This window comes from Cavia porcellus, unplaced genomic scaffold (assembly GCF_034190915.1).
Source record: "Cavia porcellus strain 051 isolate PalLab524CR breed Dunkin Hartley unplaced genomic scaffold, mCavPor4.1 scaffold_1, whole genome shotgun sequence".
In the NCBI taxonomy this organism is placed as follows: Eukaryota; Metazoa; Chordata; class Mammalia; order Rodentia; family Caviidae; genus Cavia; species Cavia porcellus.
Window position 1 is genome coordinate 233943581 of NW_026947484.1, and position 14102 is coordinate 233957682.

The 14102-nt window shown below is 44.8% G+C and overlaps 1 long non-coding RNA gene across 1 annotated transcript; it reads left to right on the plus strand.

Moving 5' to 3' along the window:
• The first annotated feature begins 334 nt into the window (after positions 1 to 334).
• On the plus strand, positions 335 to 9760 carry LOC134471628 (uncharacterized). The gene is made up of 2 exons (XR_010041131.1): positions 335 to 1949; positions 5147 to 9760. It is a non-coding gene; the product is annotated as an uncharacterized LOC134471628 (long non-coding RNA).
• Positions 9761 to 14102: the final 4342 nt, after the last annotated feature.

Here is a 14102-nt window from a genome sequence, read left to right on the forward strand (position 1 = left end):
CACCCAGACAATGCTGCCCATCCTCTGCATCCCGCCCTCCAGTTAGGAGGATCTCAGACTCCCTGGAGCCCAGGCCCGAGTCCCTGTCTGAGGAGCAGGGCCCCAACCCAGTTGGTCTCCTAAGAGGTCAGCACTGACAGGTCACTGCGTGCCAGGCTCTGTGCTTGGCTCTATGCCTGTCATCTTCTTTACCTCTCAGAGCATCTGATCTTTGAGGTGGGGAAACTGAGTGATCATGGCCTGAGATAACATGCAGTGTCAGTCTAGCAAGCGGTGGGGCAGGACGAACACCCAGGTGATTTAGGAGGCCTCCCCTCATCCTGTGATGCTCTGCTCCCATGCTGCACATGAGATCTCTGAGGCCAAGGACCATGACCCGCGCTGAGTCCTTTGCCTAAGCAGGGCAGGAGGCTGGAGGAAGAGTGAATTCGCCCTAGGGACCCCTTCCTGGCCTCAAGTGACAGCCCTGGCATGCAGCAGAGTCCACCTTGCATGTCCCCTGCCTCTAGTCTTGACCTCCCGGGAGACAAAGCAAAGAGATGGTACAAACATGGATATTCATACAGCGAGAGAGACCCAGCCAACGGGAGAAAAACAGAGAAGAGAGAAAAGTAAAAGCAATCTGAACGTCCATCAGTAGGGAAGCAATAAAATAAATGTTGGTGGATCTGCATTACGAGAGAATGGGCAGTAACAGGGTAAGACGAGCATTTACAGTGATGTTTAAAAAACTCTCCAAGATACATGGTTAATAGGGAAAACCTTTTTCATTTTTATCGGTACCAGGGATGGAACTCACAACTGCCTGCTTGCAAGGCAGGCGCTTATGCCACCCAGCTAAATCCCCAGCCCCAAGAGGGAAAACCTACGGGCCGGGGATTTAGCTCAGCGGCATAAGCGCCTGCCTTGCAAGTGTGCGGTTGTGAGTTCAATCCCTGGTACCGGTAAAAATGAAAAAGACACACAAAAAATGGAGAAAGAAAAAAACAAAAAAACCCGGTATCGATAAAAAAGAAAAAAAAAAAAACAAAAAAAAAAAAGAGGGAAAACCTAGCTGGACATTTAGCTCAATGGCACAAGCGTCTTCCTGGCAAGCATGAGGTCATGTGTCTGATTCCCGGTACCAAAATAAATAAATATAAAAATAAAAAAGACAGAGAGAGAGAAAGTCTAGTTGTAGATAAATATAAGCTTACAACCAGCCAAAAAATACTGAAAGAAAGAAAAAAAGAAGATACAAGTATAAAGATTGATATAAGTATAAAGATGAATGTGAAATCAGACTAAAATGCACACCAAATTCTTTTTCACAGCAGTACAATTAAATATCTACCTTAATTCGTTGCACGCTGTCACCTTTGAACACCAAGGCCTCTTGCTAACCTTTGTCCCTCGCTTCCTTTGTCCATTTCCTTTTCTTCCATTCTCTGTTCCCATTACTCTCCTGCATCTAATCTTTGGTTAGTAGGTGTGGTTTTAAAACACTTGCACCGAGTTTCCTCTTTGAAGGCCGGCAGAACTGCCCTGCCCTGGAGGGAGGCCAGACTTTGGACTTGCACTGAGGAATGTAACAGGGAGGTGGTCAGCAGACAGCGGGATGAGCACATGGAGGACACTGTAGCTGCCTCTTGGTTCTCTCCTTTTATTCCTGTCCTCTTCTGTGGTGTCATGATTCACACTGTGGAGGTCTGTGTTCATGAGAACAGGCCGAGGGTGTAGCTCAGTGACACAGCACCTGCTTGGCAAGCGCGAGGTTGTGAGTTTGATACCTGCTATCAAAAAAACCCTTATGAGAAGAGTGCTGCTCTCTCTCTCTCTCTCTCTCTCTCTCTCTCTCTCTCTCTCTCTCTCATGCTTTGCTGTCTTCTGCCACCATGAAGTGTTGTTCTTCTGTCCTGTGCCACCCTGCTTTGAAGCCAGCCAACTATGGACTGAAACCTCCACAAATGGTGAGCTAATCTTTCCTCTTTAAAAAAATAGTGCTTGGGGGCTGGGGATTTAGCTCAGCGGCATAAGCGCCTGCCTTGCAAGCAGGCAGTCGTAAATTCGATCCCTGGTACTGGTAAAAATGAAAAAGACAAAAAAAAAAAAAAAATAGTGCTAAACTTAGTGGTTTTAGTGAAATTACAGATAATGGTGTGATATCATCAATGTACATTCTGTTCTAAGTAAATAACCTCTAAGGAGTCTGTATTCTCCTCTCCTCTCTCTTCCCTGCCTCATCCTCCTCCTTTTGAGACAGGCTCTCCCTACATAGTTCAAGCTGGCCTTGAACTCCCCATGTAGCCCAGGCTGGCCTCGAATTTGAGGCAGTCCTCACCACTATGCTTGGTCTTTTTTGGTGTTTTTGATAAAGAAAAATTCTAGGTTTTGACTGGCAAACCCCTGTTTTAGTCTCCAGTGGCAACTGTGTTCATGATGAATTTATCAAAATTAACCAGCTACTAGAACCAAAAGAGACTTTGCTGAAGATTTAGGTACTAGGCTATGTAAGAAAAGCTTAAGAAAAGCTAAATTTGCTATAAGGAAAAAAACACAACATGCTTAAACTGAGCTTGGTGGCACTTGCCTATAATCCTAGCTACTTGGAAGGCTGAGTCAGAAGGAATCACAAGTTAAAGGTCAGCCTGAACAATTTAGCAAGACCCTGCCGCAACATTAAGAAAAAAAAAAGGAGAATTGGGGTGCAGCTTAGCAGGGGAGGGGAGAAAAAAAAACATTCCTTAGAACAGAATTAACTTTCAAAAAACAGGACATATACAGGGGATTTTATTTCACAAAGAGAGAAAAGGATAGGTAATTTTTTTTTTTTTTTGGTCTTTTTCCTTTTTACCGGTACCAGGGATCGAACTCACGACTGCCTGCTTGCAAGGCAGGCGCTTATGCCGCTGAGCTAAATCCCCAGCCACCTAGGTAATTCTTAAAGGAAAACTATGCATTACAAAAATGGAAGAAAAAATCCAAGGCAAACTGTCCAGGACTCTTCTGAAGTCAGAGGTGGAAAGGAGTCCACGTATAACCGGGGAAGGCTGATTCACAATTTGTCCATAGAGATGGGCTCTAAAGTCACTTGGGGACAATGGCCAGCACTCCATCGTGCAGGGGCTAGGGCTAAAATCCTGTGGGAATTTTTTGGAAAGCACCAATCATGGAAAGTAATAGACAGGATTTGCAAATAAGACAGTGTATATTGGGGGCTGGGGATTTAGCTCAGTGGCATAAACACCTGCCTTGCAAGCAGGCGGTCATGAGTTTGATCCCTGGTACTGATAAAAAGTTTTTAAAAAAAAAGACAGTATATGTTAAGAGCCAATGTAACAAGAATTATAAGCTGAAGGTTTAGCTCAGTGGCATAAGCGCCTGCCTGACAAGTGTGAGATCATGAGTTTGATCCCTGATACAAACAAAGAACCTATACAGCATCCAAAAAAAGCCAACATTTTCCAATCAAGTGAGACTTACAGTTGGCTGGCACTGGAAAAAATCCTAAGCCATACTTAGACTTTGCCAATGAAAAATAAGCAATATTGGAAAATGACCCTATTAGAGTTCCATCTCCCTCTGATTTTAAACTGAGAAATAAGACTTGGTTATCCCCACAAAAATCTGTGGAATTCCAATTTCTTACAAGTCTGACCTTTTGTCTGTACAGCTATTGCTAATAACATTTGGTACGTGGGAAAGGAATGACTTTGGTGGGAAGGAATTCAAAATGATATTGCTATTATCTGACTTCTTCTGCAGTGTGATTATGTGTTTCCATCCCCAAGCTGGAATCCGGTGTGATACCAAAATAACAGGACAGATTATTAACAACAGATAAAGTTTACAATGGTTTGGGTATCAAAGAACAGTCGCTCTTAAAATTAAAACTAGTGGCTTCACAGGAGATTTAGCCATAAAGTCAAATTGGCCAAAAGAAAAGAAAATAGAAGGAAAACATAATAAAATATTTTGTAAGGTATCCATGATTACAGGGGAACATGCTGTCTGTCAGTCTAATGAAAGATTACAGTGCTTCTTATTTGGGAAACCACAAAATGACAAATGACACTGGTACAGCAGGAGGCCCCAAAGGGTGGATGTGGGAGGCCACAGAGGCTTCCAAGGAGGCTTGGGCAGTGGCCTTCAGGGCCTCGGGAATGGACATGGCAGGAGCTGAGGCTAGGCTGTGGGGCTCGCAGTGGCAAGACCAAGGACAGCGGATCCCTGTCACCAAGCTGGCCCAGCTGGTCAAGGACATGCAGATCAGGTCCCTGGAGGGCACTGGCCTTCTGTCTTTGCCCACCAAGGAATCTGAGATCCTTGGGCTTTGGGTGGGGGGGGAGCATCCCTCAGGAATGAGGCTCAGGAGATCACACAGTACAGAAGCAGACTCGTGCCGGCCAGTGGACCAGGTTCAAGGTATCTGTCGCCCAATAGACCACAGTGGTCATGTTGGTTTGGGTCTAAAGTGCTCCAAGAAGGTAGCCATTGCCATCCGAGGGTGCACCATCCCAGCCAAGCTGTCACCCCTGTGTGGAGAAGCTACCAGGGAAACAAGATGGGCAAGCCCCGCACCGTCCCTTGCAAGGTGACCAGCTGCAGGGGCTCTGTGCTGTCCTACTCCCAGAGGCTTCTGATGGTGGCACAGCTATGACTGCTGTATTCCTGTCAGGGTGTGCGCTGCTGCTCAGGGCAACTTTGCCAGGGATACCAATCGTGTCATTTCCCAGCTCTACAGCTACCTGACTCCCAGCCTCTGGAAAGAGACCTTGTTTACCAAGTATCCCTACAGAAATTCACTCACATCTTATAAAGACCCATGCTAGAGTCCCTGCTCCAGCAGTAGCTGCAACACAGGGTTTTTATACAAGAACCAAAGTGACCCAAAGTGTGGTGGTGCATGCCTGTAATCTCAGCATTTGGGAGGCTGAGGCAGGAGGACTGCTGAACTACATAGTGAGTTCAAGCTGGCCTGACCTGCATAGTGAAACCTTGTCTCCAAAAGGCAAAAAAAAAAAAAGTGAATGAAACAAACAAACAAAAAAGACCATGATGACATACAGAGGATGATTTGGTGTTGGGGTGCCTGTTTCACTCATTGGCTACTGTTTCTTCTTTATGCTATACTGTTTTTAACTGTTGTAACTTTTTCTTTTTTTAGATAGGATCTCACTATGCAGACTGGGATGGCCTTAAATTCCCTGTGATCCTCCTGCTTCAGCCTCTTGAATGTTGGGATTACAAGCATGGACCACCACACCTGACCTAACTTAACTTTTTTCACCTAATAGGTAAACTCAGAATGTCCAGAAAGCAGGTGATTTTTGCTACCAGGATTTGAACTCAGGACTTCACACTTGCCAGGCAGGTGCTGTGCCGCTGAACTATATCCCCCACTGATAAACTCAGAATGTATCACTAAACTTAGCAGGCCTCTGGCCTCCGCCAACCAGGAGCTAAAAACACTTTACCATAACATCTGAAACCCACAGACCAGATTCCCCCAGCTTGCTGTAGTGCCCTCTATTTGTTGTTTCCACAGTGACACTGGTGTTGCAGGGACTTCCTTTTGTTCTGGGACGATAAAAGATCCTCCCACACAGTGGAAAGTAACATTCACAGTAACTTGAATCTGTGTTCCCAGGTCATGGTCATACAACTTTGGCTTGGAATAAACTATTTCCCTATTTCCTTTAGAAAACAAAACAAAGCCTGCATCACATATGTTTTGCTGTTGAAACTCAGGGCCACGTGAAGCTACAGTGGTCACCCTGAGCAGTAAGGCCATCTGTGAGAAACATAGAACCCACTGGGGAGAGAGACCTCTGCTCTTGAGAGCTGCGTGTGATGACCTTGTGAGAGAAGGGTGGCATTTGGACAGAGAGCAAAGCTGCCTGCCTTCCAGGCCTGAAACAACTGTATTTCACACCAGGGCTGCATGACTCCTCCAAAGCTGTCAGGTGCCAACTTTTTAGTGAGCAGGTTTCCGGTCCATCCCAGGACCCACAGACCAGCTTTCCACAGAAAACTACAACGCCAGGCGGTCTGATCAGGCAGCCTAGTTTCTTGTTCTCTAACCGTCCACGAGAGAGAAGCAGCCCATGGAACAAATTTTGAGTTCCCTTAGCTTTCAGCATGGTGTTGCTTTCTCAGAAAACTAAAGCAGGTCTCCTCCAGAAGCGTCCATGTAGAGCCCAGCAGGAAGTTTAATCAGGTCATTGTCAGGGTCAGACTTATAGGGGAAGCCAGGAGGTGGGGCCAGGGATGGCATCTCTCCCTCTGCAGGAGCGTACCTGTTGTAACTACAGGAAAGGAGAGCACTGGCACTGAATTTGTTTATCCTGGCTACATCTATTGCCGTAGTAGGGTAGGGGACACAGGAAAACCCTATTGCAGGCATGCACGCCTCCAGCCACACGGAAGGAGATCTTCTTGTGCCCAAGTGTGGGTGGGTGACCTGAAAAGCTTTGAGGTGCTCCTCCTGCATGAGGACCAGGTCCTTTGGAGACTGCAGTCATAATCAGGGGACCAGCAGTATCCACATGACCAGTGACAAGTGGCACTGACATCTAGGATCACAGTTCACATGCCCAGAGCAGCTGGGGCCATTTCAAGCATTCCAGCATCTTATGCAAGTGCTCTTGCAGGCTTCAGGGGAGGAGGCAGGCTGGGACAGGCTCCAAGCTGACAGCCTCTCCTGGTGCCGCTCAGGGCCGCCTCACACCTGGATGTCTCTGTTGGCATGTCAACTCCTGGAGGCACATGTGTAGGCAGTTTTAGAAAGTGTCCTTGGACAAAGTTCTCAGTGACAACTTTGTGGCAGCCTGGGCTTGCTCTCCAGCCTCTGGGGCATGGGTACGGCAGGGCAGCTTCTGCCACACTGGTTCTGAGTGGCTTCAGGGAGAGTGCAGACCACTGGGCAGTGGAAGCCCAGCTTTCTGTCAGATGTTGTTGTGGTTTAGACTCAGATGTCCCCCTAAAGCCCCACATGCTCACAGGTGAGCTCTGGAGAGGGACTGGGTCATGAGGTTGTGACGGTCGGCAGTGGATGAGTTCATAGCTATGATTTGGGAGGTGAAGCCTGGTTGGAGGGTTTGGGACGTGGCCTGGAAGGGCCTGTCCACCCCCACCCCATCTCACTCTCTGAGCCACCACCACTGTGCCCCTGTGCCACCCCATCCTGTCTCGGAGCCAGCGACTGTGTGAGCAGGAAACCTCTATGATCTGTGAACCAGAACACTGGTTCTCCTTTAACTCATGAGTGTCGGGTATTTTGTCTCAGTGACAAGAGAATGACTGTCACACACATTCCCTCCTGACGCTGGCCAAGCAGAGTTACTCAGCGAAAGCACCGTGCAGGTGGCCTCCTCGGTCCTGACCCGACTCACAGCCTCCCTGTGGCCCCCACTGTGGCCTCTCACAGCGACAGCATCTTCTCCCCGCCTGGGTCCTGGGTTAGTCCTGGCCCATCAGCCCCACTGTGTGAGGAAGGGAAGACACCCACGGGCGACATCCACCGTCCAAAATGCGTGGTCACCGGGGATGCCAGACAGGGCCATCTTTGCCTGGGACCTGGGCCCCATCTCCCAGGAGTTCTGATCTCTGTTTTGTCCAAGATACTGTTAAGTCGAGGCCCCTTTGAGAAAGGGTTCAACCCACTGCCCCATATTTCTCCATCTTTTTCATAGTTATGTCATAGTATTCTGTCAAAAGACTTGAGGGCCGGGCTTTTAGCTCAGCAGTGCAGCCCCTGCCTGACAAGCTCAAGGTCCCGAGTCCAATTCCCGGGACCAAAAATAAATAAATAAATAAATAAACACAGACTTGATAACTTGTGCGTGGCGGTGCATGTCTGTAATCCCCACACTCTGAGAAGCTGGGGCAGGAGGACTGCAGATTCAAGTGTAGAACAGGCAATTTAGTGACTTAGTGAGAACCTGTCTCAGAGAAATTTAAGTAACTGGGGGTGTAGCTCAGTGCAAATGCTCTAGGTTTAATTTCCCGGGGGGGGGGCGGGGAGGAGAAAATGGTAAAAATCAAAATACGTAAGGATTATTGTAACCCTCAAGCTAAAAACTCATTTGCAAAGTAAGAAAAGTAATATGAGGAACTTTATGAAGAACTAAAAAGTAAAATGAGGAATTTGAACTCAGTGCTTTCACACTGAGCTATATCCCTACCCCCACAGTAATCCCTTTACATTTCTTTCTTTTTTTGTTGTTGTTGTTGTTTTGAGACAGGGTCTTGCTATGCAGTTCAGACTGCCCTTGAACTCACCATGTAGTTCAGGGTGGCCTTGAACACCCGGTGATCCTCCTGCTTCAGCCTCTCTGGTGCTGGGATTATAAGCATGCACCACCACTCCCAGCATGCAACTATGATCTGACATAGTAAATAAAAAATGTAGATGCTGATAAATTTTTACTTCCCAAATAGCTGGACTACAGAAAGAAAGTCTGCTAATTCTTTGCTGTCTGTGTGAACCATTCTGTTTTAGAGTAAATTTATAAATTCACATTCTGGCGCTTAGCTCAAGCTATTGCATTTTAGCTGTCGTGATCAAGAAAAGACAAAGAATGTTCTTACACTGCTTCCAGTGAGTCCATTCACTTAGCCGTTCAGCGATCATTTTGAGGTTTCTGGGTAGAACTACTACACATCATTAAATAGAAGAGAACACACATTCCAACGCTCAGAGTGGCAAGTGGGAATATACGACAGATGAGATCTATGACAGGGAACAGCTAGCGGGGGAACCCAACAGCGTCTGAGCTCACATTTACCACCTGGATCCCAAATGGTTGGAGAACGCCCGTTCGCTTGGTCAACGGAGTTTTTCTGCACATATAGAAAATAAACAAAATATGAAAGAAGTGTGAAGTGGGGTCACCTTAGACACTGCATCAACACAGTGAGAGGTTTTATTCCTCCTCACATTTCTGAGGCCAAATGGGGGCTGCTCCCTGACCCAGCCTCGCCAATTCTCCAGACCCCGATCAGGGTCCAGCGATTCAGTTAAAATCTGCCAGCGCCCAGCTGGAGTTCACAGCAGCTCCCACCAACGGAAGGAGCTCGGTCCTGCAGGCCGTCCCCACGTCACATGCCAGCTGCGAGTGTCAGGCCCCCTGGCTATAAATCATCACTGTCGCATCCTCCTCCACAGGCTTGATAAATTGCCAGAACAGCTCACAGGACTCGGGAGAAAAGTTGAAATATATTTCCTAGTTTATCATAAAAGATGCCACCGGAAAGACACAACCGGGGACGGAGGGGACAGACGTGAATTCTCTCTTCCTCGCTGGCCTGCCTTTCTCCCAGCACCTACAGGAGCTCTCTGAACCCCATTATTTAGGGTTTCTTATCACTCCCTAATCGAATTATTTAAATACAGGATGCCCCCAAATTGCATTTTTTCATTAATTTTTGTAACACAATATAACAGGAAATATTAGAGTAGTGACTTTATCAAATTTACTCAGTAATTGTTCTGTGTATGTTGTATTTTAAAGCATTCAATACATAACACAAGGCTATAGTCTGACCAGTAGTATCTAGTCGCTTTCCATGTTTTTTTGCATTATTGTCTTTGTTTGTCTGTTTGTTTTTGGTACTGGGGATCCAACTCACAGCCTCAAGCGTGCCAGGCAGGTGCTTGTGCCCCTGAGCTAAACCCCCGGCCCTATCATCTTTCTTTGAACAACACTTTACACCGACGTGTTGGCCTTTGCTTTCTTTCCTGTGGGTGAAATCATTTTAATAAAACTTCTGTCCACCATTGCTTGCAACTTGTGAAACTATGCGACCTTTTCTTCTATAAGTTGCGAGTATTGGGTATTTTTTCTGGCAATGAGAAGAGTGACTCAGATGTCCCTAGCACGTGAATAGTCTCCCGAAGGACTCAAGTTTTGGTTTTGCTTGTTTGTTTCTGTTTCTTGAGACAGCGTCTCACTAGGTAGCCCGGGTTGGCCGTGGAGTTCAGGCTGGTCTGCCTGCGCCTCCCAGTGCTGTGCTTGAAGGTGTGTGCCACGAGCCCTAGTGTAAGGCTCAAGTTGTAGGGTGACCAATTTTCCCAGTTTATCTGGAGCTGTGCTGGTCACAGCATTGCAAGCCCCACCTCTCAGAACACCGTGGCAGGCCTCTATTTGCATGGTCCTTCCTTCAATATGGCTGCAAGTTTGCCTAGATTGTCCTTCCCATCACCTACCCTTCTGCGGGTGCCCGTGCCCCATTTTACCCACCGGAGCTCTCACTCATTCCTACATTTACGATGATGAGTTGCCCTCAGGTGAAAAAGCTGCAGGGGCCCAAATGAAAAAAGATAACTATAAATACTGACACCCGCAAAGCCTCCTTTAATTCGGGAATTACCGCCGGTTGAGGGCAGCCAGCCTCCACCTACCTGTTTCTGCTGAGAGCAAACCTTGGCGTTGGGAACACAGCAGTTTGGCCTTCTCTGGGATCCTCTGAATTCAGGTTTATTGCAGAGTACAAAACAGTACGAAGGATTTTTACTTAGTGACTGTGACTCCTCAATCCTTGGCAGCTCTCTAAGGAGGCGCTGCTGCAGAGAGAGAAGGCCCAGAAAGTGCCCGTCCGGGCCATTACCTGCGGGATGGCAGGGTCTTCATTCACCCAGGTGACGAGCTCACCTGATACCTTAACGCTGCCTCAGGATCCCAGTATTCAAACAGGCAGAAAAAGGAGATGGAGGCAAAGTGCTTGAGCTAGAGTATAATAAGTCAACCAAACCACACAGACATTAGAGAACATTCAGCAGCATGGCATCCATTCTTCTGAAGTGCGTAAGGTACGGTCCCCAGCACAGATCTCAAGGTCGCCACCTCAGTAGGCTGGGAAGACAGAAATCATACAAAGTAGGTTCAGCCGTGATCATGTCAGAACAACAGAACTAAAGTTGGAAAATTCACAGATATATAGAAATTAAACAACATGCCCTCAGTAATTCAAATAAGATATTGCAAGGGCAATAGAAAATAGTATGCATGAATAAAAATAAAAAGATCACACGCCAGTATCTGTGAGCACAACTATAGCAACGGAAAGAGAAAAAATCTGTATTGCAAATGCTTATATAAAAAAAAGAAGGACAGTGATCTCAAATCAATACACTGACTCTCTGAGGAAATCGGAAAGCAAAGAACCAACCAAACTCAAATCAAGAGGAAGGAAGCGGACCGAGGACATAGTTCAGCGGTACAGCACCTGCATGGCGATCACAAGGTCCTGAGTTCAGTTCCCGGTAAAAAAAATGAAGGAAGATTAGAACAAGAATAGAAGAAACAGAAAATAAAAGCAAATACAGAATACTAAACATAGCAACTTAGTGAGACCGTGCCTTAAAAAACTAAAAATAAAAAGGGCTGGGGTTTATTTCCAATGCTGTAAAAAACATTTAAATAAGTAAATAATGAAAGAGAAGATATCACTAACCACACATAAATAAAAAAGACTGCAAAGATTATAAACAAATGTGCCAACAAAAATAGGTGAAACAGACAACCTAGGAAAAACACGAATTACCAAAATTTACTCAGGAGGGCACAGAAAAACCACTTGTCTTCACTGGTATACTGAAATAAAAATTATAGGGGACCCCTGCAGTGAGCCTCCAATCTCCTCCAGGTGTTACAGTGCACAGCGAGAGAGAAAGACAGAAAGACGAGAGACAAAATGGCCCTACAGCAGGGGTTGACAGTTGTTTGCAAGGAAACAAAGGCCACAGGCAGCCAGAACCTTGACATTTATTGGCTGAGAAGGAGATCTGAGGAGGAGATAACCGGGTGACTCAGAGGTTTGTGGCGATCTTATGCCAAGAAGGATCTTTGTGCTCTGAATCTTGGGGAGACAATGGCCCACCCCTAAAGAGACAAAGTCCCAAAAGGCTGGTACTGATAATCCCAAGCCTCCATTTATCTCTGAGGGAAGTATGCAAAATTAGCCATTGTGAATTCGTGGTCCCTGCAAAAAAGAGCTAATACCAGACCTTCACAAATTCTTGCAACGAATAAAATAGGAGGAAACACTTCCAACTAGAGTGTGTTTTATTCTAATACCAAAGCCAAAAACATTGCAAGAAAACTACTGACCAGTATCCCTTATTAATACAGACACAAAGACCATAAGCAAAATACTAACAAACAGAGTCCAGCAATGTACAAAAAGATGTCACCATGTCCAAAAGGGATTCAACCAGGAATTCAGGCTTTGCTTAATACTGAAAAATCAATTAATGTAATATACTATATTGATAGAATAAACATAACTACACAATCATCTCAACAGATGCAGCAACATTTTCTACAAGCTCTCCAGCACCCTTTATGATAAAACCATTTAGTAAACTGGAAATAGAACTCCCTCAATTTGACAAAGAATATCTATGAAAAATTACAGCTAGCACCATACTTAATGGTGTAACACAAAATGTTTTCTCTATAAGACAAGGATGTACACTTTTTTTTTCCAAATCCACTTTATTTCAAGCATAGATTTTTTTAAAAAGAAGAATAAAAAAGAAAACACAATCAAATTTCAAAACACATCAATCAGGGAGCAACAATGGTACCTACATTGTGCATTGTCATCCCCAAATCATTCACCCAGAGCACCAGACAGCTGCATGCAACTGTTCAGAAAACACCAGGGCCAGTCTTTTCTCTTTACTGAACTCAGAGAAATCAGTAATGTAACTACCTTAATTATTTTTATATACATATACATACACAAAGGTTTTTTCTTTCAGCTTCTCACACTAATGAAACAATACAATGTTTACACGTGTGTCTTATTTATCTGACAGAGCATGTTCTCAAGATGCATCCATTTACCTATAAAAGTCTCCAGTTTATTATTATTTATGGCTGAGTAGTACTCCATTTTTTATTCATTCTTCAGTCAATGTGTATTTAGGTTGTTTCCAAGATCTGGTGATTACAAACTGTGCTGCTATAAATATGAGTGCACATATATCACTGTGGTATGATGCTTTTAATTCTTTTGGGAATATACCCAGACGGAGAACTGCTGGCTTGAATAGGCCCTCTAGTCTTAGTTTTTTGAGGAATCTCCTCACTGATTTTCACAGTGGTTGCACCAGTCTGCATTCCCACCAACAGTGGAGAAGGGTTCCTTTTTCCCCACAGCCTCTAGCATTTGTTATTCCTTGATTTCTTGATAGAAGCCATTCTGTCTGGGATGAGGTGGAATCTCAGTGTTGTTTTAATTTGCATCTTGCGAATAAACAGTGATGCTGAACATTTTTTCATGTATTTGTTGTTCATATTTCTTCATCTGACAAATGTGAATTCAGCTCAGATGTTCATTTTTTGGATTGCATATATAAATCTTGGAGGACTGATTTTTTAAAAATTCTTTATATGTTCTCAATAGTAATTGTTTGTCTGAGGAAGAGCTAGCAAACATTTTCTCCACGTTATGGGTTGCCTCTTCACTCTCTTGGTGGTTTCTCTTGCTGTGCAAAAGCTTTTCAGTAGGCTGAGATCCCAGTTGTTGATTCTTTGTGATAGTTCCTATGCAGTCTGGGTTGTGTTCATAAAGTTGTTGCCTACACTAATGTCTTCAAGAGTTGTACCTACTCTATCTTCCAGCAGATTAAATGTTTCTATTTTAATATAAAAATCTTTAATCCATTCTGATTTTAGCCTAGTGCATGGTGAAAGATATGGGTCCAGTTTTAATCTTCAGCGTGTGTAGAACCAGTTTTTCCAACACCATTTATTAAAGAGGCTGTCTTTCTTCCAGTGAATGTATTTGGTACCTTTGTCAAGGTGGCTTAGTGTGTCCAGAGTTGTTTTTGCATTTTCTACCCTGTTCCATTGATCTTCAAGTCTATTCTTTTGCCAGTACCACACTGTTTTTATCATAGTAGCTTTATAGTATAATTTCAAGTCAGAGAATGTGATGCCCCCTGTTTTGTCTTTATTGCCCAGGATTGCCTTTGCTATTCTAGGTCTCTTCTGCTTCCAGCTGAATTTTAGGATTGTTTTCTCTAATTCTGTGAGATATGCTATTGGAATTTTGATTGGGATTGCATTTAATCTATATAACAGTTTTAGAAGTATGGCCATTTTTACTAT